Here is a 26,454-nt window from a genome sequence, read left to right on the forward strand (position 1 = left end):
TATTTTACAAAGCTCTTTCTGCTTTAAGGGTTCATGGAGAGTATTTAGAAGCCCTCTATTCCTAGTATCCTCAATGCATGCATTTGCAAAACATCTTCCAGATGTAACATGAATCAGGCGATTTGAATACAGCATTAAATGTGTTTACAATTCCATGCACCCTTAATGGCACAGCTGAGAAGCTCCTAAAATCAACACAGTTTGTCCTCGATCCATGGACATATTCTCCTGCTGCATGTTCATTGGCGTCATTTTGAAAAGACGAGGACAATGCAACATCTGTGTGACTTTTGGCACACACTCCACCATTTCCTGACATTGAATCAGCATCTGATGGCGGCGCAGTCATAATGAAATGCGCCGTTCTCCCTCCAGCAACACCAATCAGCTCTCACATTATTGATACCAGGCTAGATTGTTTGTAGCACTATTGAACACATCATCTGCCTGAATATCATGCTTGTCGCAAAGTACAAGAACGCCAATTTGCTGCAATGTTCCCATAATGCTAATCTAGGCAGATCATGCCACAGTTACTTTGTCACCCCAGGGAGAGTTCCTGATCAGCAAAGCCCATCTGAAATCTATCTATATATGGGTTTGAGAAATAAGACATGTTGCCATCCAAAGAATCTCCTACTGATGAACCTCAGGCTGGTCCTCAAGAGATAGTCTTCTTCAAACAGAGAAATACTCTAATTATTTACTTGATATGATGGGAAAACAGAATCCAGATGAAGACCTGATTGCTCCTAACATCCATCCAAGAACAAGACATCATGCTCAACCTCCAATGAAAGAAGATTACTGCACACAAGTCTTCTTGCCTACACATTCTGTAGGAAAACCTACAGAAGACACAAAAGTATTTGGACACTTAGGTCACTTAAAATGTATGAATGTCATCACATTAGACAGTACAATATGAAACTAAACAACATCTGCAAACGATTAATGCTAGCTAGCCGCTTTCTCAGAATTAACTTAACTGATAATGCAATAACATTGGGCGGCTGTGACTCAGGTGGTAGAGCGGGTTGTCCACTAATCACAGGGTTAGCAGTTTGATTCCCGGCCCACATGACTCCACATGCCAAAGTGTCCTTGGAAAGACACTGAACCCCAAGTTGCCCAATGCCTTGCATGGCAGCTCTGCTGTCATTGGTGTATGAATGGGTGAATGAGACAGAGTGTAAAGTGCTTTGTAGAACCACCAAGGTTCAAAAAGGTGCTATATAAGTGCAGACCATTTACCATTCAAATATTTGTAAAAGTGGCATAAGCATCTAGGAGCCACTCTTTGTGTACTGATTCCACTGGAAACAGGCTGTTTTGAAGGAAAGAATTCAAATAGAAGCCATTAATTTGCAAGTGTTATTTTGTTTAACTCATTACTAAGTCATCATGATGTTGAAGCCTGGGGGCAATAAGCACACATGCACAAAAATTGTCCATGTGGGCCTATGATGCAGAATCTAGAGTAAGTATTAAAAAATAAATAAAACTTGTAGCACTATGACTCAGTCTTACTCAAAGTGCAGCTATTTCCACATGAGTGTCCATCTGGTGTGCACTCCCTTTTATTGATGGCACATTTGATGCTCCATTACAACTGATTTTGCTTTTCCCAGCCTACATCTGCCGCTCTGGCTGTTGTTTTCTCTTTTTCCCACTTTGTCTTCTTTGATGAAGTCATTTCAGCTTGCCGTATGATTTGCTCCACTTAGGGTTGAGTGACATTGGGGAAAAACAGATTCTTTTCCATCTCTACTTCACAAATGCGACATATCTAGAACTAACTGTCCAGAACAAACTCATAGTAATTAGGTAGTGATTTAGCAAACACCTTTTTCCAAAGCAACTTACAGTGCACTTACTAAGGGACAATCCCCTGGTGCCTTGCTCAGGGAAAACATAACCATACACACTGCAACATCTTGGGAGTGACAGCTGAAAAGCATTCTACTGTCCCATCTAAATATGCAGAGACAACTACTGTAACAGTAAGCCATTCATAGGTTGATTTCCTTGAAATTGTAAACACTGTGTCTCTTTGGTACTATGATAATTATAATAACAATTACATTTATTTACCACACATTATACATTTGCACATATACAGTGAAATTCTTTTTTTCACATATCCCAGCCAAGCTGGGGTCAGAGTGCAGGGTCAGCACCCCTGGAGCAGATAGGGTCAAGGGCCTTGCTCAAGGGCCCAACAGTGGCAACTTGGCAGTGCTGGGGTTTGAACCCCTGACCTTCTGATCAGTAACCCAGAGCCTTAGCTGCTGAGCCACCACTGCTCCTGAAAATATTGCTCTGTTTGTTTGAGCATTCCAACTCCAGTGGTGTGAGTATGGGGCAGGACTATGTGTTTGTTTGATCAATGGCAGACAGGGGGTATTTAGGAAAGCTGTTTGAAAACAATACTTTTTTCTGCAGTTCTGTTTGGTGGTACTAGTGGCACAGAAATTACACAGCTTTTCGAAGTCGCTTCCGAAACTGGGATGATTGACAGTGATAACCATAGCAATGCTGAAATGACTCGCAGCTGTAAACAAGAAACTTGGATGGCAGCTGTTTAATCTGTGGATCGCTATTTTCGAAGAAAACATATTAGCAATCAGATACATCTTAATATTGGCTAATACATAGTGAACCACCGTCAAGAAAGATGCTATGTTTTGTTAATGCTTGTTAAGCTGCAATCTATTGAGAAGCTTGTTTGTGGTTTGTGTGCTAAAAACAACTTGCCAAGTCATAAAACTAACTTCCCTTCGGTTTCGGCAGGCTACAAAATGCCGTAGTTAATTCAGAATCGAATAGTTAACCAAGTCTTTCATTCAGTTCCTTCAGTCCATCCTCTCTGACATTGCAACTCCTCTCACGTCTCCTCCAATAACGCCTGCTCATGTCAGCATGTCCATGACGATCTGATATGCATTATTCATTAGGGCTAAGTAAGCTACATTTAATTTCCAAATCAGCTGCTCACATTCCCTTTAATGATATGCTAATAGCTAAGGAGACTAAATTCCCTTAGCAGCAGTCCCTCAGACTGGGAAAGTGTTAAGGATTGCATAATCGTACCATGATAAGCGTCACATTAGCCTTTATGTTCTCCTGTCTGCCATGTCCTGTTCTGTCTCAGTCAGCAGAGTAAGCAAAACAATTATCTCTCAGAAACATGAGGTGTGCAGGCACACGTGCATATATGTGCAGAGCTAAGTGCTTTTTATTAGCTTATAGGGTTTAAGCTTCAGGAAAATAGTCTTTACAAAGTATATACTGAGTATATCTTGGTTGAAAGCAAACTGGAACTTGTAACAAACAGGCTAATTTATATGTCAAACAATGTGGCTTTGATTTTGCCTAGCACTATTATGCAACTTAAAAACATTTGATCCCCTAAACTAGCCAGCAGAAAAGCAAATATTCTACCACATCAAGCAGTGACGTGCACAGACCTTAGCAGGGACAGGGCAGAAGGATAAAAAAGAGCACAGATTTAAAAAAAAAAAAAAAAAAATAATTATGTTTAGTAATTTTAAATACTTAACTAATTTCTTTGCTTTTTGAGTATTTAACCATTTTCTTGTATATACAGTATATACTGTACATACATATATATATATATATATATATATATATATATATATATATATATATATATATATATATATATATACACACACACACACACTACCAGTCAAAATATTTGAAACACTTGACTGAAATGTTTCTCATGATCCTAAAAATCTTTTGAACTGAAGGCATATGCTTAAATGTTTGAAATTAGTTTTGTAGACAAAAACATAATTGTGCCACCATATTAATTTATTTCATTATAAAACTAAAATTTAATTAAAAAAAATAATAAAGTTTGATGACTTGGACCAAATAATAAAGAAAAGCAGCCAATAAGTGCCCAACATAGATGGGAACTCCTTCAATACTGTTTAAAAAGCATCCCAGGGTGATACCTCAAGAAGTTGGTTGAGAAAATGTCAAGAGTACGTGTCTGCAAATTCTAGGCAAAGGGTGACTACTATGAAGATGCTAAAATACAAAACAGTTTTGATTTATTTTGGATTTTGTTTATTCACAACATAATTCCCATAGTTTCATTTATGTTATTCCATAGTTTTGATGACTTTACTATTATTCTAAAATATGAAGAAAAAAAATTATAATAAAGAATGAAGAGTTTCAAAACTTTTGACCAGTAGTGTGTATATATATATATATATATATATATATATATATATATATATATATATATATACATTTTTCCTTTACCACAAATAATAGCCTATTCTGTTATATTTCTCACAAAAAGCACCATGGCAATACACTTGTTTATTTATTTTCAAACATGGTCTGTGATAACCCAATGTTCATGACATGTGTCACAGTAAAACCATGGAATTTTTTTAAGTTCTTTGGAGTACCATGACAGAATCATGAATATGAACATTATCAATCATTCAGTACCATGGCATTACCCTGGTAACGTGGTGCACAGTACGATGAGAAAGTGCGAGCGCAAGGCGATCGACTGTGTTCCGCAAATGCTACAGGATCCTTGAATAACCAACCCGATCTCATGAAAAGTTGTACATAATTTACGGCTATTTCGTATGGTCTCGCACGATGTTGTTTGCATAAACTTGTACGACTACGACTTCATCACGTGCAAATTCCCGGATGTCTAATGCGGAAGCGCGAGTTTCGCGCACGAGCCGTTAAGGACATACTTATTAATATTATGCCCTTACCCAAACCCCTTATCTAAACTTAACCAATCAGTAGAGTGTGTAAACATAATAGGAAGCTGTTGTGTGTGACAGAAGCAAGTAATTGTCACGTATTAGATGGAAACGATGTCCAGTGACATCATTGGCTGTAGTGAAAGTTGTAAGAATTCAAATGAGTGCAGTCGCACGATATCATACAGATTAGCCAAATTTAGAAAAGTCGTATGAATCCTGACGATTTTGCCATGAGAGTGTGTCGGAATAACATAACATGCGAGTAAGGGCAGCCAGTGGAGTTTCTGGTGCCCCACTAGGGTATGATGATGCCCCCCTAAGGAGTGGTGCCCTACACAGACTACGTAATATGCCTACAGGGAGCTGCGGTACTGTGGTAGCCTAATGGTATTTTTTGAAAGTGATTAGTCTTATGGCTTATTAGTTTCAACAAAGCCAAACTGGCTTTGGCTGAACCTGACAGGTCCTTCAGTTTATGTCAATATTATATGAAAGACAAATTGAATTTATATCACTGAAGGCAACGCAACCGCTCCCAATATAATTAATACATCTGTCTATAGTGGTACGCGATGTCGGAAATGCAGTAGCAATTGAGTATTATTCTTTTGATGAACTTCCAACACAATACATGGAGTGGACTTTTTAACTGTCCTGTTACTTGTCTGAGGTAATGGCACTTCAATGTTCACTTCAATGAATTAAAAAATGAATTTTTTGCTTCCTTGAAGGGTACTCCTGAGGGAGGGGATGCAACTAAAAAGCTCGTTTATAATTAATTTTTGTAAGAAAATTAATCTTTTCTCTGAGGGTCCTTCCACAAGACTATTAGCGAAGGGTACATTCATACAGTAATGCCATGTTTCCTTCAGAGTACTCACTTCAAGGGCTCTGCACTTTAGAGTGAGTATAGGGTATAGGGAGGATCACTTGCGATTGGAATCCGCCCCGATCTGCTGTAGCGCGTGCTCTTAAAGTCACCTCCGCTTAATTTTCTTTAATACGCCCGCGATTTACAAAGAAATCTCATAATAACATATTATTACTGTTATTGTGAGATTAAGATGAGATTTTAATTTTAATCTAATTATTAAAATTGCCCCCCTTTCTCTGGATGACCAAAAGGGCACCTTTATATTTGTGAACGAAAGGGGCAGTGTGCCCCTGCTGCCCCCGTTCTGTGCACTTCAGTGACACCAAGGGTATTCAGCTCACTATTTTTGATCCAGTTCTGTGGTATTAACCTCAACATATAGTCTTAAAGGGATAATTCACCCAAAAATGAAAATTCTCACATTATTTACTCACCATCATGAAATCCCAGGTGTGCATGACTTTCTTTCTTTACCAGAACACATTTGAAGAAATATAGAAAAATATCTTAGCTCAGTAGTTCCTTAAAATGCATGTGAATGGTGATCTGATCTTTGAAGCTCCAAAAATCACAGATAGTCAGCATAAACATCATCCATACGACACCAGCTGTTTTGTCTTCTAAAATGACACAGCCGCTTTTGGTGTGAAAAAGATATATATTTCAGTACTTTTTTTAACTCTAAATCATGCTTCCGTTCTGTAGCGGTAAGTGCATGTGACATAATCGCATTGGCAATTGAAACACGAAAACTGAGGCATGTGAGTCACAGCCAGAAGAGCAGCACTGTTTACAAGTGAGAAGGAGAAACAATGTACAGTAGCTTGGTTGGTTTTGGTTTAGATCTGTATTTATCTGTTTCTTTACTCACAATGGTGTATTTGTGTGCTTATCCTGGATGTCTCAACCGAGAGGAGAACGTGAGATTACCTCTGTATCATGACAACATGAATATGTCACAAGAGAGACCGCGTGATCTCCACCCTCTCGTGAAGCTTACCAGAAGCGATGATTTAGAGTTAAAAAGTACTTAAATATTAATCATTTTTCACACCAAATGTGATCGTATCGCTTTAGAAGACATTAATTTAACCATTGGAATCTTATCGATGGTCTTATGCAGACTGTCTGTGATTTATGGAGCTTCAAAAATCGGATCACAATCCACTTGCATTTTAAGGACCTACTGAGCTAAGATATGTTTCTAATTTTCTTCAGATGTGTTCTGGTGAAGAAAGAAAGTCTTACTGGATACAACACACTGAACCTGGATCTTCCACGTGTGCACCATGGTTCAATGTGTCTGGAAAATGCATACTAACCACTGGTCCACCTAGCTAATTTTTAACATAAATTTAGTAGCTCAAAATCCATTGAGCTTCTTGAAGAAAACTCAAACAAGGAGGGGTGCAAGTGGCAACATACAGTGTTAAAATATACAAAATTATCTACTGTGCATCTACTTAAATTAGAAGTTTCCAAACTTCATTTCCAAATGTGTTCCCTAACTTACAAAAGGGCACAAATTAAGTTCATAAAAAAGGAAGCAGCAACCTGGGTTTTTTTGTCCTCTGAGCTTGGGAAATGAATATATGGCTCATCCATATGTTCAGTTCTCCAGGCTGCAGCAAACCTGTGAAATGATGAGCACAGCATTGTTCTTCCATGTGTAATCCACTTCTGTGTCCTTCATTTTCTATCTCCAATCCCCAAAGTAATTTCATTGGTTCAAACTGTAATCTAGAGAATGATGGATACCACCTGTTGCACTTGTAAAATACTTAGCTATGTTCAAGTCCTCCTGAGAAGTTTGTACTTACGAGCTCGGAAGTCGTAATTTCAAATGATTTTGGTTGGAAAAAATGTATGCATTGGGCAATTTCTTATTTATTCCAGTCTTTTTCACAGTTACCCTTTTATGCATTACTGCAACAAAACAAAGAATGAAGGACTATGTTTAACTATGTATTTTATCATTCTCGTTCTGAGTTTGTTTGTACAAGACTGACTCCTCATAAGCCAGCTTAATGTGTGGTATTGTTAGGCAAGCTTTATCACTTTTCTTCATCAACAGTATACAAAAGCATGCAAAATTTATCCAACCATTCACAATTACAACTTATGATCAACACCATATTGCTTCTGCCATAATTCTTTAAAAGAAATCTTGCGGGTTCAATACAAGTTTAGCTCAGTCGACAGGATGTGTGGCATAATGTTGATAACCATAAAAATTTATTTCGATTTGTCCTTTCTTTACTTAAAAAAAAAAAAAAAGCAAAAATCTGGGTTATATTGAGGCACTTACAATGGAAGTAAACGGGCCATGACACAAAAACAATGATTTAAGCAAGTTTTAACAAAAGAATAAATGTTACAGCTTTTATAAAATTCAAAGCTTCACATTTCTGGCTAAAAACCCTCAAAACATTGGCCCCATTCACGTCCATGGAATGTACCTTACTGTAACCTTGATTTTTGCTTCGAAAGTCAAAATAATTGTTTGTGGTAGTTAACATTATGACACAAATGCTGTTGATCAATGTTAACTTGTACTGAACCTGGAATATCCCTTTATTGACATGCCGCCAACTTAGGAAAGTGAGGCTTAAAGAAAATCAAGAGTTTCCAACTAGTAAATAAGACAATATGATGGTGTACATGTACGCTTAACTTATAAACAATTATTCTGACATGACTGGAATGCAGCATTGGCGCAACAGCGTTGACAGTTACTGTAGCTCCAAACAGCTCCAAACTATCTGTTCTATTTAATATGCCAGATTAGCACTGGGTCATCCCAAATCATATTATTGAAAATAGTATGGTAATTGTAAAGGTGACTGTATGGCAAACTAGTAGATTTTCCAAGTATGTTTCTGTGCATGCTTTTTTGGCTAGTTTTGGCCACAATCTCTTGTGCTATGGTTCTCTGATGCAGGTTTATGTGACAAAGGCACCTGAAAGAATCAAGATGCTATTTAATGACTTACTTTAGGGTCTTTCCATCCTCAAACAACCTTTAATGACAACTGTCAGAGTCATTGGAACTTTGCGCAGCAGTTTCAAACTAAATCATAGAGAAAATCAACACCAACGGGTTATCAAAATCAATTTTATGCCAATTTCAAAACATTGGCTCATTTGCATGTATGTAGCAGCTCGTCTCCCCACCTGCAATGAAAATACAGCACCGGTGCAACCTAAAAAACGATGATGAATTAGACATCTAAGAGTATGCCTGAGCTAATGATAATCCAAAGGCGAAAATCTGAGATGACCTTCAGTGAGTTCTCGCACATTAATCATCCAGTGATACAGCCAGGATTTCATTACCAGCCCCCATATGATAGGTGCTTTCCTACATGCCTGTTAAAGTGAGGTGATCTATTACATCATTGCAATTAACACGGCAGTCCAGGCTGGTGGCAGAGCAGAAAGACTTGTGGGTTAGAAAGTAATTTTTATTTGTATAGCGCTTTTCACAACACATATCTTTTCAAAGCAGCTTTATAGAAAATCATGCATAAAAAAAATTAAACTGTAATATCTATAAAGTCTTAGAGTGATTATTTTGTAGTTTGATTAAAAAATATTGTAAATTGTGTATAAAAATTAAATAAATAATAATTGTATTTAGAACCCCTGTGAGCAAGCTGAAGGTAACTGTGGCAAGGAACACAAAACTCCATAAGATGTTGGTTAATGGAGAAAAATAACCTTGGGAGAAACCTGGCTCACTGTGGGGGAAAGTTCCCCTCTGGCTAAACAACATGAATATAATGCCAATATTAGTTATTTGTGTGCCATGAAAGTCATGGTTTAAAATTTGTAAACTAAGTAAGTGTTAATATCCAGTGTTTAAAAATATATATATATATATTTTTATTATGAACTTTAAGATTAACGACTAATGTCTTTGAAGTCCATCCTGGATTAACTGCAGAAGTTCACATAGATGCATTGTCCTTTGTTAGTTGGCTGATGAAGGCTTTTGTTGGCAATTAAATGGTAGTCTATGTATTCCATTTCAAGAGTGTAGTCCATTAATAGACAAAGGTGATGCAGGCAGAGATCAATGAGGTGCATCACAGTTCAACCAGCAGGTCATTTCAGTGAGGTTTCAGTGAGGTTCGGTGGGGTTCATCATAAGTCCAAGGTTCAGGCAGTGGCATATGAAGTATCCGATGTCTTGCAGTTGGAGTTGGCATCAGTTGATCCTCTGAAGTCCATCGTAAAAGACTGAAGTGATGTCTGGCTAGCACCGGCTGCAGTTTGTCATCATAACTCAGCGACACGTAGCAGTGGAGTCCGACACCAAGCAGGAACGGAGATGGATCTGGCTGGCTCTGGTAACCTTGGGATATGAATAGAATAATATTAGCGTAGATGCCATTCAATTGTATGAGTTATAGATCATGATAGATGTTTCTGGTTCCAGCAGACCTAACTAAAGCAGCCTAATTGTGAGCTGATGGATAAATTAGGTGTATGCCTGGCTAAATAGATGAGTCTTTAGTCTAGACTTAAACTGAGTGAGTGTGTCTGCATCCCGAACAGTGTTAGGGAGATTATTCCATAGTTTTGGAGCCAAATAGGAAAAGGATTTTTATATTTTTTTGTAGATTTTTATATTCTAGGAATTATTAACAAGCCAGAATTTTGTGATCATAATGAACATGATGGAATATAGCATGTCAGAAGGTCACTTAAGTACTGTGGAGCTAGACCATTCAAAGTATGTAGTTAACAGAATTTTAAAATTAATAAGAAATTTAACAGTTAGCCAATGTAACCACAATAAAATGGGGCTAATATGATCATATTTCTTGGTTCTAGTCAGCACTCTGGCAGCTGCATTTTGAACCAATTGAAATTTATTTATTTAACTTGCTGGACATCCTCACAGTAATGCATCACAATAATCTAGTCTTGAGGTCATGAATACATGAATTCGTTTTTCCACATCAGCAACAGAGAGCATGTGTTGTAACTTAGCAATATTTCTGAGGTGGAAGAATGCTGTTCTACAAATACTGGAAATGTGATTTTCAAAGGACAGATTGGTATCAAATATAAAAGTTATTCATTGTAGAAGATGACGTAACAGTACATCCATCGAGAGTCAAATTGTATTTTAGCGGCTTATTTTTATAGGTTTTTGGTCCAATAATTAGTACCTCTGTTTTTATGAAATTGAGTAGAAGGAAATTTCTAGCCATCCAGTCTTTGATTTCATTTATACACTCTGCTAATTTGGAGAATTGTGAATTTTAATTGGGTTTAGAAGAAATATAAAGTTGGGTATCGTCGGCATAACAGTGGAAACTTATCCCATGATTCCTGATAATATCTCCCAGGGGAAGCATGTATAAGGAGAAAAGCAATGGCCCTAAAACGGTTACCTGTGGCACTCCATACTTAACTTTTGTTTGATTTGACAATTCCTCGTTTACACATACAATGTTGTAGCGGTCTGATAAATAGGATCTAAACCATGCTAATGCAAGTCCACTAATGCCAACATAATTCTCCAGACTGTTCAAGAGAATGCCATGATCTATCATGTCGAAGGCAACACTAAGATCTAAAAGCACTATTAGAGAAATGCAGCCGTGATCAGATGATAAGAGCAAGTCATTTGTAACTCTGATAAATGCAGTCTGTGCACTGTGATGGGGCCTAAATCCAGACTGAAATTGTTCATATATACCATTTCTCTGTAGAAATGAACATAGTTGGAAGGACATTACCTTTTCTAGTGTTTTCGATATACAGTTGTGCTCAAAAGTTTGCATACCCTGGCAGAAATTGTGAAATTTTGGCATTGATTTTGAAAATATGACTGATCATGCAAAAAAACTGTCTTTTATTTAAGGATAGTGATCATATGAAGCCATTTATTATCACATAGTTGTTTGGCTCCTTTTTAAATCATAATGATAACAGAAATCACCCAAATGGCCCTGATCAAAAGTTTACATACCCTTGAATGTTTGGCCTTTTTACAGACACACAAGGTGACACACACAGGTTTAAATGGCAATTAAAGGTTAATTTCCCACACCTGTGGCTTTTTAAATTGCAATTAGTGTCTGTGTATAAATAGTCAATGAGTTTGTTAGCTCTCACGTGGATGCACTGAGCAGGCTAGATACTGAGCCATGGGGAGCAGAAAAGAACTGTCAAAAGACCTGAGTAACAAGGTAATGGAACTTTTTAAAAATGGAAAAGGATATAAAAAGATATCCAAAGCCTTGAAAATGCCAGTCAGTACTGTTCAATCACTTATTAAGAAGTGGAAAACTCGGGGATCTCTTGATACCAAGCCAAGGTCAGGAAGACCAAGAAAGATTTCAGCCACAACTGCCAGAAGAATTGTTCGGGATACAAAGAAAAACCCACTGGTAACCTCAGGAGAAATACAGGCTGCTCTGGAAAAAGATGGTGTGGTTGTTTCAAGGAGCACAATAAGACGATACTTGAACAAAAATGAGCTGCATGGTTGAGTTGCCAGAAAGAAGACTTTACTGCGCCAATGCCACAAAAAAGCCTGGTTACAATATGCCCGACAACACCTTGACACGCCTCACAGCTTCTGGCACACTGTAATTTGGAGTGACGAGACCAAAATAGAGCTTTATGGTCACAACCATAAGCGCTATGTTTGGAGAGGGGTCAACAAGGCCTATAGTGAAAAGAATATCATACCCACTGTGAAGCATGGTGGTGGATCACTGATGTTTTGGGGGTGTGTGAGCTCTAAAGGCACGGGGAATCTTGTGAAAATTGATGGCAAGATGAATGCACCATGTTATCAGAAAATACTGGCAGACAATTTGCATTCTTCTGCACGAAAGCTGCGCATGGGACTTTCCAGCACGACAATGACCCTAAGCTCAAGGGCAAGTTGACCCTCCAGTGGTTACAGCAGAAAAAGGTGAAGGTTCTGGAGTGGTCATCACAGTCTCCTGACCTTAAAATTATGAAGCCACTCTGGGGAGATCTCAAACATGCGATTCATGCAAGACGACCAAAGACTTTGCATGACCTGGAGGCATTTTGCCAAGACGAATGGGCAGCTATACCACCTGCAAGAATTTGAGGCCTCATAGACAACTATTACAAAAGACTGCACACTGTCACTGATGCTAAAGGGGGCAATACACAGTATTAAGAACTAAGGGTATGCAGACTTCTGAACAGGGATCATTTAATTTTTTCCTTTGTTGCCATGTTTTGTTTTATGATTATGCCATTCTGTTATAACCTACAGTTGAATATGAATCCCATAATAAATAAAAGAAATGTGTTTTGCCTGCTCACTCATGTTTTCTTTAAAAATGGTACATATATTACCAATTCTCCAAGAGTATGCAAACTTTTGAGCACAACTGTATCTCTGACGGTGTCACATTAAGTATTATTAGTTCAAAAGACTTAAACTTATATCCTGTCCTCTGAGTAACACCAAAAACTTCACTGTACACTGCAGCAACACCTCTTCCTCGACCCTTCAGATGAGGCTCATGTTTATAACAATAACCTAGGGGAGTACATTCATTTAAACTAATATATTCATCCGATTTAAGCCAGGTTTCAGTCAAACAGAGCACATCGAAATTATTTTCTGGTGTGGTTTGATGAGGTTTCTAATCAGCAGAAGTTTGAGCTTGATGCAATAATCCGTGTAAAACACTGGAGAAAACGAATGCATGCAGTCGAGACGTGAGATGTAGACAAGTGAAAAAAAAAAAATTAACAGGTGGGCCTTCCCATGAAGTTCTGAGTATAAACACACATTTGCTCTGTTCCAAAACCAAGTAAGCTAACTCTGAAAGCAGCATTTTAAGGCATCATGGCCACACTCCCTATGCAGGGCTCCAGACTAAACAAAATGACATAGGAGCCATTGGCTCCTAAACTGAAACATTAAGGAGTCAAATGGCTGTTTTTAGTCGCCAAATCACAGATTTGCTTGATTTAGATTGCTGTTCAGAGACAAGATAGAAAGCCGTAGAAAAGGATGACAGCTGATAACCATTAATCAGAAGTTTAATAAACAGTATTTATAGTTTAGAGAAGATATGTTTGCTTTCCCTTTTGTCTCATAAATGTTCACACCCCTATCATAATTTATACAAACATAAGAGATAAAAGATTTTTTTATGTACTACTGCTCTTCAGAATCTACATGACAGATATTTACATAAAGCATAGTATGCATATAGTAGTGTGTTGTCTTCTTGAGCATCAATGAATGTTTGCACCTTGTGAAATAGTTGTGTACAAGTCCCTCAATTGTCCTAAGTGTCAAAAGCTTGATTATATATGTACCAGACCTTCGGGTTCGGATATGGAAAAGGAGGAGACGGGGAGCAGTGACACGCTTCAGTTAAGGCTTTTATTCTCTTGTCTTTGTGTGCAGCAGATGCACTCTTTTTCAGGATTTTCAATCAGTTCAATAATTCACACTCAAAACTAAACATAAACTTCTTCACAAACACTCAATAGCTTCAACACGTAATTAAAACAGTTGGCAATGCTGCACGCTCATTCTCTCCTTCCCTTCTGGCATATTCAGCTGTTTTAAGGCATCTCTCCGCTATCACTGTAATGAGAAACAGCTGTTAGAAATCCTGTCAACCAGCTTGACGAGCCACACCACTCCTTCTCTCCCACAGACAGACACACGACCACGCCCCCTTCACCACATACCCGTATATGAGAAATGGAGACATATGAGAAAGTTAGCCACAGACATCTGCACCCCTGGCCTGTGGATCACCTCAAATTTGAATGGCTGAAGTGCCAGGTACCAATGGGTGATCCGCGCATTGGTATCCTTCATGCAGTGGAGCCACTGGAGTGGGGCTTGATCTAAACAGAGGGTGAAGGCCCACCCCAGCAGGTAGAAGCAGAGGGTGAGGACCGCCCACTTGATCGCTAAACACTCGTTTTCAATGGTGCTGTACTTTGTTTCCCTCAGCGAGAGTTTATTCGTGTGATAAAGATACACTCTCAACATCACTTCGTGGTTCCGGGAGTTATTGTGTGAAGTTGTTTAACTTGCTGGATAACTGAGTGAGGAATCAATGAGGCCAGTACAACTGTAATGAAAAACATGTCAACTAGCTTGACGAGCCACACCACTCCCTCTCTCCCGCAGACAGATACATGACCACGCCCCCATCACCGATAACATTAAAACCACCTGCCTAATATTGTATAGGTCGCCCTCGTGCTGCCATTTTGAGGTAGTATTCTACTCAACACAATAGCCAGCAGTCATATCACCCTGTAGCTCAAGACTGGTTGCCTACTGAAGCTAAGCAGGGCTGAGCCTGGTCAGTACCTGGATGGGAGACCTCCTGGGAAAACTAAGGTTGTTGCTGGAAGAGGTATTAGGGAGTCCAGCAGGGGGCACTCACCCTGCAGACTGTGTATATCCTAATGTGCCAGTATATTGATGGGGACACTATACTGTAAAATGGCACCATCCTTCGGATGAGACTTTAAACTGAGGTTGTCTGTGGTCATTAAAAATCCCAGGACACTTCTTGAAAAGAGTAGGAGTGTATTCCTGGTGTCCTGGTCAAATCCCCCCATTGACCCTTATCAATCATGGCTTCCTAATAATCCCCATCCATTAATTGGCTTTATCACTCCACTCTCTCCTCTCCACCAATAGCTGGTGAGTGTACTGGTGCACTATGGCTACTGTTGCATCATCCAGGTGGATGCTGCACACTGGTGGTGATTGAGGAGAGTCCCCTGTTAACTGTGTAAAGCTCTTTGAGTGTGGTGTCAGAAAAGTGCTGTATAAATGTAACATTCATTAAATAGTACAGAGTGGTTATCTGAGTTACTGTAGACTTTGTCAGTTCAAACCAGTCTGGCCATTGTCTGTTGACCTCTCTCATCAAGGCATTTCCATCCTCTGCCCCTCACTGGATGTTTTTTTGTTTTTGGCACCATTGTGAGTAAACTCGAGACTGTTGTGTGTGACAGTCCCAGGAGATCAGCAGTTACAGAAATACTCAAACCAGCCCATCTGGCACCAACAATCATCCATGTGATTATCTAATCAGCCAATTGTGTGGCAGTGCAGTGCATGAAGTCATTCAGATATGGGTTAGGAGCTTCAGTTAATGTTCACATCAGCCATCAAATTATGGAAAAAAATGTATCTGATTGCTGGTGTCAGATGGGCTGGTTTGAGTATTTCTGTAACTGCTGACCTCCAGGGATTTTCAAACACAACAGTCTCGAGTTTACTCAGAATGGTGCCAAAAACAAAAAACATCCAGTGAGCAGCAGTTCTGTGGATGGAAATGCCTTGTTGATGAGAGAGGTCAACAGAGAATGGCTAGACTGGTTTGAAACTGACAAAGTCCACAGTAACTCAGATAACCACTCTGTTCAGTTGTGGTGAGAAGAATAGCACCTCAGAATGCTATTCTGAGATGCGGGTTGGCGCTGTTTGGCGGCACGAGGGGGACCTACACAATATTAGGCAGGTGGTTTTAATGGTGTGGCTGATCGGTGTGTGTGTGTGTGTGTGTGTGTATATATACGGTGTGATTTGTTTATTAGAGTTTTTATTGTTTGTTTATTAGGGGCTGTTCACACCAAATGTGTTTTTGCATCTGTCTGCACTGTTTTTCAATTGTTTTTCTATGTAAACATGCGCTAGAAAGCCATTTTTGACCATTGCAAGGCTTGCACTGCATCTCATTGTTTTGTCAGCATCTTGCACAGGATATCAAGTTAAAAAGAACTTCAGCTGTTAAAAATACATCTCGAAACACTGCGTCCTGTTCTATTCGTTGTGCTGCGTCTAGCTTTTTTGAGTACAAGAGCTTTACCGTTTGGTCCCTACGACCCCTGTTCCTGTTGCTTACCCCATATTGAAATTGTTACAATGAGGGTGGTCACAGGAGCAGGATCTAAATGCAGCTTAAAGGTATTTAATAAAATAAACAAAGTACAGATTAACGGGGTAAACACAGGAACAAAAGAAACATCCACGATGGGAAAAACACAGGAACAGAGAAAACATGAACGATGGGAACAGGTCAAGGAGAGGAGGTCAAAACACATAACAGCTGACAAAAGTAAAACAGACATCAGGGCAATATATACACAAGGAGAACGAGGTAAATGAAACACAGGTGAGAAACAATGGGGAACAGCTAGAAGTGATGAGAGCAGGGGATTATGGGAAGTGTAGTCCAGGGGGAACAGATGACAGAGGCAAAATACAGGGCAGACAACAGTGAATCGTAACAGAAATAAACTATTTCTGAATAAACTCTGGAATACTGAAATACTGAAATAAACATGGGTGTCATCACCCATGGAGCCTCAACATCATTGCAGGGTGCTATTTGTAAGGTGCACACTTGTGAGGTTCCGTGACATTTAGAACACTGCCATAGACAGCTGCCTATTTAGACAGAGGGAAGCAAGGCAGTTCACTATGTTTTGGAACAGAGCCATTGTGTAAAAGATGTTTGTTTACATTGAGGTGCAAATAATCACATTTATGGGCCCAGGCAACAGTTTTCCCCTTCTGAAGGAAAACATATTATTATTACAGCATCTCTGCTGCGTTCTGTTAGATTGCTTTTTTCTGATTTGTTAAGGTCTGCGCCAACAAACACTTCAGGCATGTTTTTCTCTCCAATAGAACAAGCCAAGTTGCAGACTTACTTGGAACAACAACCTGTGCGAGGAGCAGATTATTCATTTAGACAAGGAGAAAGGGATCAGTTCAAAAGTGATAGTGAAAAAGAAGGGAAGTGGGAAAAGACTCCTTTCTCACATCAACAGGGTTTCTCTTAAAAGACTGAGCCAACCCAAACTCAATCCAAATTCCATTTTCCCCACAATCAGATTAATCAAATCTCTTTCTTGCTGCTCACCAGAAATGGGAAGTCTTGGTTATAATCTTTCTATATCAACGGGGTGCCATTTCATAGTTTTTGAATGTTCAAGGAAATCATGCAGTCCAACCCAAAGCTCTTCCAAAAGCACACCATTTGTAATTAACTGGACCCCCGGGACCAGTTGGAGATCAGGTTCGGGAACTCAAGTAGAGACCCAAACTGTTCCTGTACCTTATCAATGTAGTCTTAAATAACATAAGGACAATGAGAGGAAATTTCTTCTAATGTCTTTTCCATTTCTCTTCCCTCTAACCCTGTAATCAGTCTCTCAGACCCCGGTACTGTTCTGCTTTCAGCTTCTCTTGGGAAGTCGTGTGGAATAAACCCTCGCTGAAGTCTAATCTGCTGTGCAAATGCTCAGTGAGGGTTGGTCAAGGACTCCGAGACCTCTGGAAACAATCTGACTCATACAAACACAAACAAATGTACAAGATAAAATTTCAAAAACACACAAACAACAGAAAGCACACTTATACATACACTCAAGAGTCAATAAACACAGCGTCTAATAGCCTACATCCCAAGACTGTGGCTTCATATCTTTCATCTGAGAAACTCCCTTGGGAACAACAGCTGATGCCAAGTCATGCTTAAATAAGTGGAAACACGTCAACTATGAAAACCTGAGAGAACAGGGCGTCAAATGCCTATACAGTAGGCTAGATATCACAGATATAACATTGATGAGATGACCAGTGAAATAAAACTTGTTATAACTGGCCATATAGACTATCAAGGGTTAAATGATAGACATGTTGAGCATACGTGTAAATTGAGAAATGATAAATATAAGAAGAAGGTATATAAATACAATGATAAATGTTCCTGTAGCTCCACTGGCATAGTAACACCAACATCAGGGGTTCAATTCCCAGGTAACACACAAACATCAGGGTTCGATTCAGGTAACACAGAAACTGATCAAATGTATACCTTAAATGTACTGTAAGATGCTTTGGGTAAAAGTGTCTGCCTAATGCATAAATGTAAATACAGTGTTTTAAAAGCCAATTGAAGTCTTAAATTCATTTATGCAATACACTGTTGAATAATCTAATTCAGGGAGCCTCTAGACTCACAGATGTTGTCTTTGTATTGTCAAATATATTGAAGATAAATCATCCATGTTTAACATGAAAAATAATCCAGAAACATTTCAACATTGTATGCATGTGCTCAGTTGCAACGCAAAGCAGAAATAAACAGAAATATTTGATTTCATTAAATTAACTAATTTGAAGGGTTGGGACGTTTAAAACAATGTTTGGTTATATGGTTTACAGTGTATTGTATTGTGACACTTTATCTCTTTGATATTCACATGATAAATACTTAAAAGTCATAATTCACATTCCCTCCTTGGCTGTTGTGATTGTTCTGAGGGTAATCGGTCAACCACGATAAGACAAGTACCCCACACAGGCAAAGAGATCATACAGCAAGACTATTTTTCTGAGCAGTGGGTAGAAAAGTGCATTTTACAGCAGAGCCTCTCAGTGGCAGGGAAAACAGATTACATCCGTTTGTGCTTCGATGCCCGACTGACAGCAGCAGAGCCTGGTACACCTGCCCTCGTTCTTTGAGTGCATGCATTATTCAGCAACATTACAGCTCGGCATGCCACCGGTGTTGTCGTCTAAAACTGCGGGCATCCCGGTGCCGTAATCAAAGCAGGCTGGAGAGCTTGTCTTGCTGCAGTATCCAGCAGTTTCGACATAATAGTTTTTGAGAATCTTACACTTGGAGAGGAGGGGGTGGCTACCGATTCCACGATTCACTCACGTTTTTTTGTGGTTTAGATACTATAACTGCTCTGGTAATTATCATAAAAGGATGGTAATATAATTAGCATATAATTGTGAAATATATAAATATTATTTATATTTTAAGCAATATTATTCATATTGATATTGTTATGTCACTTATGATATAAAAAATCATAGACAATGTGTTTGTCTGTTTTCTGGTCATATTATGATGATATTATTATATCACTTATGATATAAAAATCATAGACAATGTGTTTGTCCGTTTTCTGGTCATTTTATGAAATACTGCAGAGACATTTCTCTCTGCATTCTTGTCGGCACAGATTTGCATATAGCAAACAATTGCTAAATGAAGTTCCGCCATCAAAAACAATTATCATCTGCAACAAATTAACAAATGCAATTTTAATTTGTTTTAAATTAAAATTTTAATGAACCATTTACAAAAAGGCTAAGCACTTTCCAAATGGTTCCTCTACTTTCAATAAAATAAAAAGTAAATTGCATATTCAACCAAAAATGATTCATGAGTGAAACAGCTTACTAATCAAGGACAGCTCTGCAGCTTTGAGTTCGGGTGTCACTGCTGTTCCCAGGTGGTTTTTCCAGAGGTAGATAACAGACATTATCTCTCTCATCCAGCTCTCACTGCTGGGCTATTTTCTTTGGAGCTACACTGATATTGCAGGCAAAACTGTTTTTTCCTTACTATTCATAGAATTATCAGGAGACATCAGCTGTGGGTTAAAAGAGCCAAAAGCAGCCATTTAAGAAACACCAACTGTGGACCCCATTGATTTCTCACACCCCAGGAATACTTTCTAAGTGTTCCACTTTGCCACCTTTGACTGCTAATTATGTATCAGCTCAGTGGGAGTGCCAGAGGAAATGCACACAGCCTAACATTAAATATCCAACAGCAAAGATTATATCGTCAAGGAGGCAAATGATTATGATATCTTTAAGGGCTTAGATTGCGGATCCAGCCAAACTGTGTTTCAGGCATTGGGGTATTTAGTGCAGATGAAACTAGCACACAAAAGTATTTTTATTTTGTCTGTGACACTGATGAAATAGAAGAAACTGTGCAATTCAAACAACAAAACTGCTTCACTTATTTCTAATCCGCGATTCAAGTTTCTTTGAAAATTTGAAACAAAACATGGTGACCCTTTATAAATTTCATAAGTTATTAACAAACATTATATCACTTAAAAGATCATATAAGTAAAATAATTAGCATTTCCAATTATGAATGTACTTTAATGATCTGATACAGTCAATATGAAATCAAAATTCACCCACATTTATTATCACAATCAGAATGAGCTTTATTGCCAAGTATGCTTATACACACAAGTAATTTGTTATGGTGACAAAAGCTTCCAGTGCAAAAAAAATACAGAAAATATACATATACAACATATATATACAAACATTTGAAATATACATACAAACATATATATGTATACAGTGAAATAAGAATAAAATTAAGATACAACAGATAAATGTATAGAGGAAACTACAGAAGGGCAATAATAATGTTGTTCAAATATGTTATATAAAGATATACAGTTATGTGCAAGGTGATGTAATGTATTGTGCAGCAGAGGTAGGATATGTCAAATAAATATAAATGGAATATAAATATGAATGAATAGTTGAATATGCATATGTTTGTATTGCCACAATGGAGAGTATTGGGGGCAGTTTTAACTGCTCATAAGGTGAATGGCCTGAGGGAAGATTCTTTTGCCTGACTGTTCTGGTTCTCAGTGCTCTGTAGTGCCAGCCAGAGGGCAACAATTCAAAAAGGTAGTGTGGTGGGTGAATGGGGTCCAAAGCGATTTTTCCAGCACTTTTCCTCACTCTGGAGGTGTACAGTTTTTGGAGGGTGGGTGAGAACCAATAATCCGTTCAGAAGTCCAGACTATACTTTGAAGTCTTCTGATGTCTGACTTTGTAGCTGAACCAAACCAGACAGTTACAGAAGTGCAGAGGACAGACTCAATGACTGCTGAGTAGAACTGGATCAGCAGCACCTGTGGCAGGTTGAACTTCCTCAGCTGGCAAAGGAAGTACAACCTCTGCTGGGCCTTCTTCACAATGGAGTCAATGTGGGTCTACCACTTCATGTCCTGTGAGGTGGTAGTGCCCAGGAACCTGAATGACTCCATTGCTGCCACAGTGCTGTTTAGAATGGTGAGCAGGGTCGATGCTGGGGTGTTCCTTCTAAAGTCCACTATCATTTCCACCGTTTTGAGCGTGTTCAGCTCCAGGTTGTTTTGACTGCACCAGTGAGCCAGCCGTTCAACCTCCCTTCTATAAGTAGAATCGTCGTCATCTTGGATGAGGCCGATGACTGTAGTGTTGTCTGCAAACTTCAGGATCTTGAGAGAGGGGTCCTTGGCAGTGCAGTCGTTTGTGTACAGAGAGAAGAGTAGTGGAGAGAGCACACATCCCTGGGGGGCACTAGTGCTGATTGTACATGTGCTGGAAGTGAATTTCCTCAGTCTCACTAACTGCTGCCTATCTGTCAGAAAGCCAGTGATCCACTGACAGACAGAGGTGGGAACTGAGAGCTGGGTTAATTGATTCCATAGGAGAGCAGGGATGATGGTGTTGAAAGCTCCACAAATAGGATTCTTGCATAAGTCCCTGGTCTGTCTAGATGTTGCAGTATGTAATGCAGTCCCATATTGACTGCATCATCCACCAACCTTTTAGTTCGATAGGCAAACTGCAGGGGATCCAGAAAGGGTCCAGTGATGTCCTTCAGGTGGACCAACACCAGTCTCTCAAATGACTTCATGACCACAGACGTCTGGGCGATAGGTCTGTAGTCATTAAGTCCTGCAATCTTGGGTTTATTAATACACTTTCCTGGTATTATTGTGATTATAACCCCCCATGATCTCTTGCACTGTCAGAAATGCATGTCCTGCAAAACATCAAAAACCTTCCCAGAACTCCCCTGCCTCCCAAATTTTAGAGGTAAAATATGAAAAAGCACAAATGCAGATAGTGTTGAAGCCAAAATATTTCTCTCATCCCACTCCCTAGTTCCCTACGTGGTGAACATAAATTTGGGTACCAGCAAGGGCTTTGGTTCACTACACATTGGGACACTAATAACTCGATTATGTGCGAAATAATTACGAAGTTATGCAACAAAACATAGTTGATATTTCCCATGACCAGTATCCTTTTTTTAATAATTTGATGACTTTATCAGGCATCTTTTTTGTAGCTTCGAAAAAGTACAGTACCATTATGAAATATGTACGTGTCCTCCATTTCTGATGGTTTTGAAATTGAAGAAGGCATGACGATGTATGAGGTAAGAGAATATGAGCAGTCAATGCTCATTGGTTTTTATGGAGCATTCTGGGAATTTCTAGAGAGCAAAAATTCTAGTTCACTTGAATGAGTACCTGTGCAGTGTACTTACTAGTGAGCTAAGGAGCAGGTTGAGACACATTCTAGTTGTATGAATCTAACATACTGATAAGACTGTTATTTAAAGAAAAAAACGGAAAAGTAATCTTGTTATCACCCTTACTAAAAATGTACTACGGTTTATTGAAGTTTTCAGATGGTAAAACCATTTTATTTTGAAAAATGTCATGGAACTGAATGATTTCTTTACTCATATACTATGAAGGTATTTATTAACATGGTGCTCCAAAGTACTTCAAATGAAAGAATAGTATTACAATGGTAAATATACAAAACAACATGGTACTATTACCATAACAAATTACAAAAATCCATGGTACATAAGTGCAGTGCCTCTGAACACCAATATAATATTACAGTAACACTTTATAATAGGTTCTATTCATTAGGCATCATTAACTAACAAATTAACAGCATTTATTTGTTTAATAATTTTAATATTTGTCATACATTTTTCATTGTTAATTCATAATTAATTAACTGATGTTAATGTACTACTATATGTTTAAATTAAAATTAACCATAAATGCTGTAAAAGTTTTGTTCATTCTTAGTTGTTAATGTATACAACCTAATTATAAAATGTTACCAATAATATAATGTATTTATACGAGTGCATTCAATTATCTAACAGTTCTTTTAAATCTGTTTATTGGTACTAGTGTCCAAAATGCAGAAAAACAGTAACAGTTGCTGAAAAATCTAAGAAAGAATGATCCGAAACAACTTATAACCAGTGAACTGAAGTGCCTAGTGAGAGAATAATTAGAAGTCTAATCTCTCCTCTATATTAAATCAGGGGACTGCATTAATTCTAATCAGAGTGTGTAGCCAGGCTTGACCGCGGGCCCCGAAGGGGAAGGGGAAGGGGAACGGCACCCTATCCTCCGCACCCGGGCCTGGCAGAAAGAGTGCAGCTGGCTCGAACCCCTGCTCTTCAGGGTTCAGTGCTCGCCTCCAACGACTGCCACCAGTGATCACATTCACACACACACAGGTGAAAGCCTGCAAACTTTCCCTGCACCAGCTGTTTAACTGTACCTGATGGAGCTGCTCAAATGGCCTTTATGCACAGGGGTGAAAATGGCACACAAATTAATGCCTGGCATTTGCAGCTTTGATCCTGCGAACAGCAAGTCGAATCGTGTTTTCAGGATGTTTTCAGTTTCATATGGTGTTTTGAAACACCATATGAAATATAAATTATGAGATTGTATGTTGATTATTGATGTGCACTTATATGCTGTCATGTTTGAGTAATGTGCTGACTTAGTTGGCATTATGATTACTTATAGTACTACATGTAATTTAAGATTACATGAACACACAAACATGGCATAAGAAAGTGGAAAAACTATTTGAAAACAATTATGAAAAACTAGTTAGTGCCAAATTAAATATTAAAAAAAGAAATATAGTATCAAAAACAAACTATATTAAATTTCAAACAGCTTTAAATACATTTTATTCTCTTTTATAATGTGTAGCACAATTAAATTGAATACAATGGCTCTTGGCTTCATAAGGATGAAGTAGGATAGCCTTCTATTATTCCTAAGCATCAGAAGAAGTTTGTAGCACCTGTGGCTCTGCATATCCTTTTGAAGAATCCAAACATTAGAAAGGAATGGCAAAAGTTCATCTTAAATGATTGTGATTTTCAGTCCGACTTATCGACATAAAGTCTGGTCAATTTTGCGGCTTTTTCTAGCCTAGAAATGCCTACATGTAAAAAGACCAACAACAGTTTTGTCCACATTGCATATTTTTCAGTAAACAATAAATAACCCATGATGAGACCACAAAGACAGAGAGTTTTACCTTTGATTGACAGCCCAGTACTCCTCTGTCCCATACTGTACAGCTCTAAGAGTTGTGAGGTTGTTGTAACAGCCATCTGAAAAAAGTTCAAGAAAAACTGAAAGAATTTGCATTGACACACTACATCAAACCTGCACACTGCTGGCAGATAGTACACACAAAATAATTCTTCATTGTTCTAGTGGAAGCTGCTTTCTTGATTGATTGGAGCTTTCTATTACACACACACACACAAAAAAAACTAGTATTTAAAGTTATAGTTTACCCCTAAATGAAAATTCTCTTATCATTTACTCACCTTCATGCCATTCCAGATGTGTATGACTTACTTTCATCTGCTGAACAAAAACAATGATTTTTAGAAGAAAACCTCAGCTCTATAGGTCCATTCAATGCAAGTGAATGGTGGCCAGAACTTTGAATATAAAGGCAGCATAAAACTCCAATGGTTTAATCCATCTCTTCACAAGCGATATGATAGGTGTGGGTGAGAAACAGGGCTGCATTTCCCAAAAGAATTGTAAGCCGAAGTAGATCGTAGAGACCATTGGCGCCAGTGGTTTCTAGGATCATCTTAAGCTTGCGGTGCTTTTGTGAAACGCAGTCCAGATCAATATTTAAGTCATTTTTACTATAAATCTATTTTTACTAAATCTTTCATCAGCCCTTTTGTGTGTGTTCACAAGAGGACCAAGTTATTCTTCTGGGTTTTGTGTGTGTGTGTGTGTGTGTGTGTTTTTTTGTTTTTTTTGGCGATTCACATTCTTCATGTATATCGCCACCTACTGGGCAGGGAGGATACAGAAAAAAGGGAGGGATAAATCAAAGGAAAAGAATAAATAAAATAAACAGCCCAATAGGTGGCATTATGTATGAAGAATGTAAACTGCCAAAAAAACAGAAGAACAACTGCGCAAGAACATGAAAAAGCATAGGAGGGCTGGTAAAAATAGATTTATATTAAAAAAAGGAAAACTTTTCATCCGTTTCTCACCCACACCTATCATATCACTTTTGAAGGCATGGATTTAAACATTGGAGTAGTATGGATTACTTCTCTGCTGCCTTTATATGCTTTTTGCACTTTCAAAGTTCTGGCCACAATTCACTTGCATTGTAGGGACCTACAGAGCAGAAATATTATTCTAAAAATCTTAATTTGTGTTTTGCAGAAAAAAAGGAAAGTCATACACATCTTGAATGGCATGAGGGTGAGTAAATGATGAGAGAATTTTCATTTTTGGGTTCACTATCCCTTTAAGAGTTAAAGGTATTACACAATATGATAGAAGATAATGATAGTTGCAGCTGCCCTTCCAAGTCTGATGATGCTGAGGTCATTGAGGTCAACATTTTTCCTGTACAGATAGAATCCTGATGATGCGAACACTGCCATGGCAACAGATGATACTTTCAGTAGCCGACCAGCCATGTGAGGCACTACAAAAAGACATAATAATGAGCACATACATTTCTGAAACAAACTATAACATTCTGAGGTATAGCATAGTGGCTAAAGGAACTGGAAGGTTGCTGGTTCCAACCCCACAATGAGGCATTGCATGAAATATATTTTTTGTGCTCTTGAACAACACTTAACCCCAGGTTGTTTAAAGGGGGATGTCCTAATAAGATAAGTGTACTCAAAGCATCATCTGAATTAGGAATCAAAATTAAATAACTAATACGCTCTGGCTTTTTATCATTTAATTTTCCTATATATGTGCCTCCCTACATGTAGTTTGTTAGCAGGCATAATAAATGTATTTTAATGAGAACATTTAGCTGCAGATGATTGATCTAAC

General features: G+C 38.4%; 1 pseudogene; it reads right to left on the reverse strand.

Annotated features, from left to right (window-relative positions):
• LOC127411569 (aarF domain-containing protein kinase 1-like) overlaps nt 1-26,158 on the reverse strand; it is a 195,830-nt pseudogene extending 169,672 nt beyond the window's left edge.
• Nucleotides 26,159-26,454: the final 296 nt, after the last annotated feature.

The sequence above is a fragment of the Myxocyprinus asiaticus genome, chromosome 20, assembly GCF_019703515.2.
Source record: "Myxocyprinus asiaticus isolate MX2 ecotype Aquarium Trade chromosome 20, UBuf_Myxa_2, whole genome shotgun sequence".
Classification (NCBI taxonomy): domain Eukaryota; kingdom Metazoa; phylum Chordata; class Actinopteri; order Cypriniformes; family Catostomidae; genus Myxocyprinus; species Myxocyprinus asiaticus.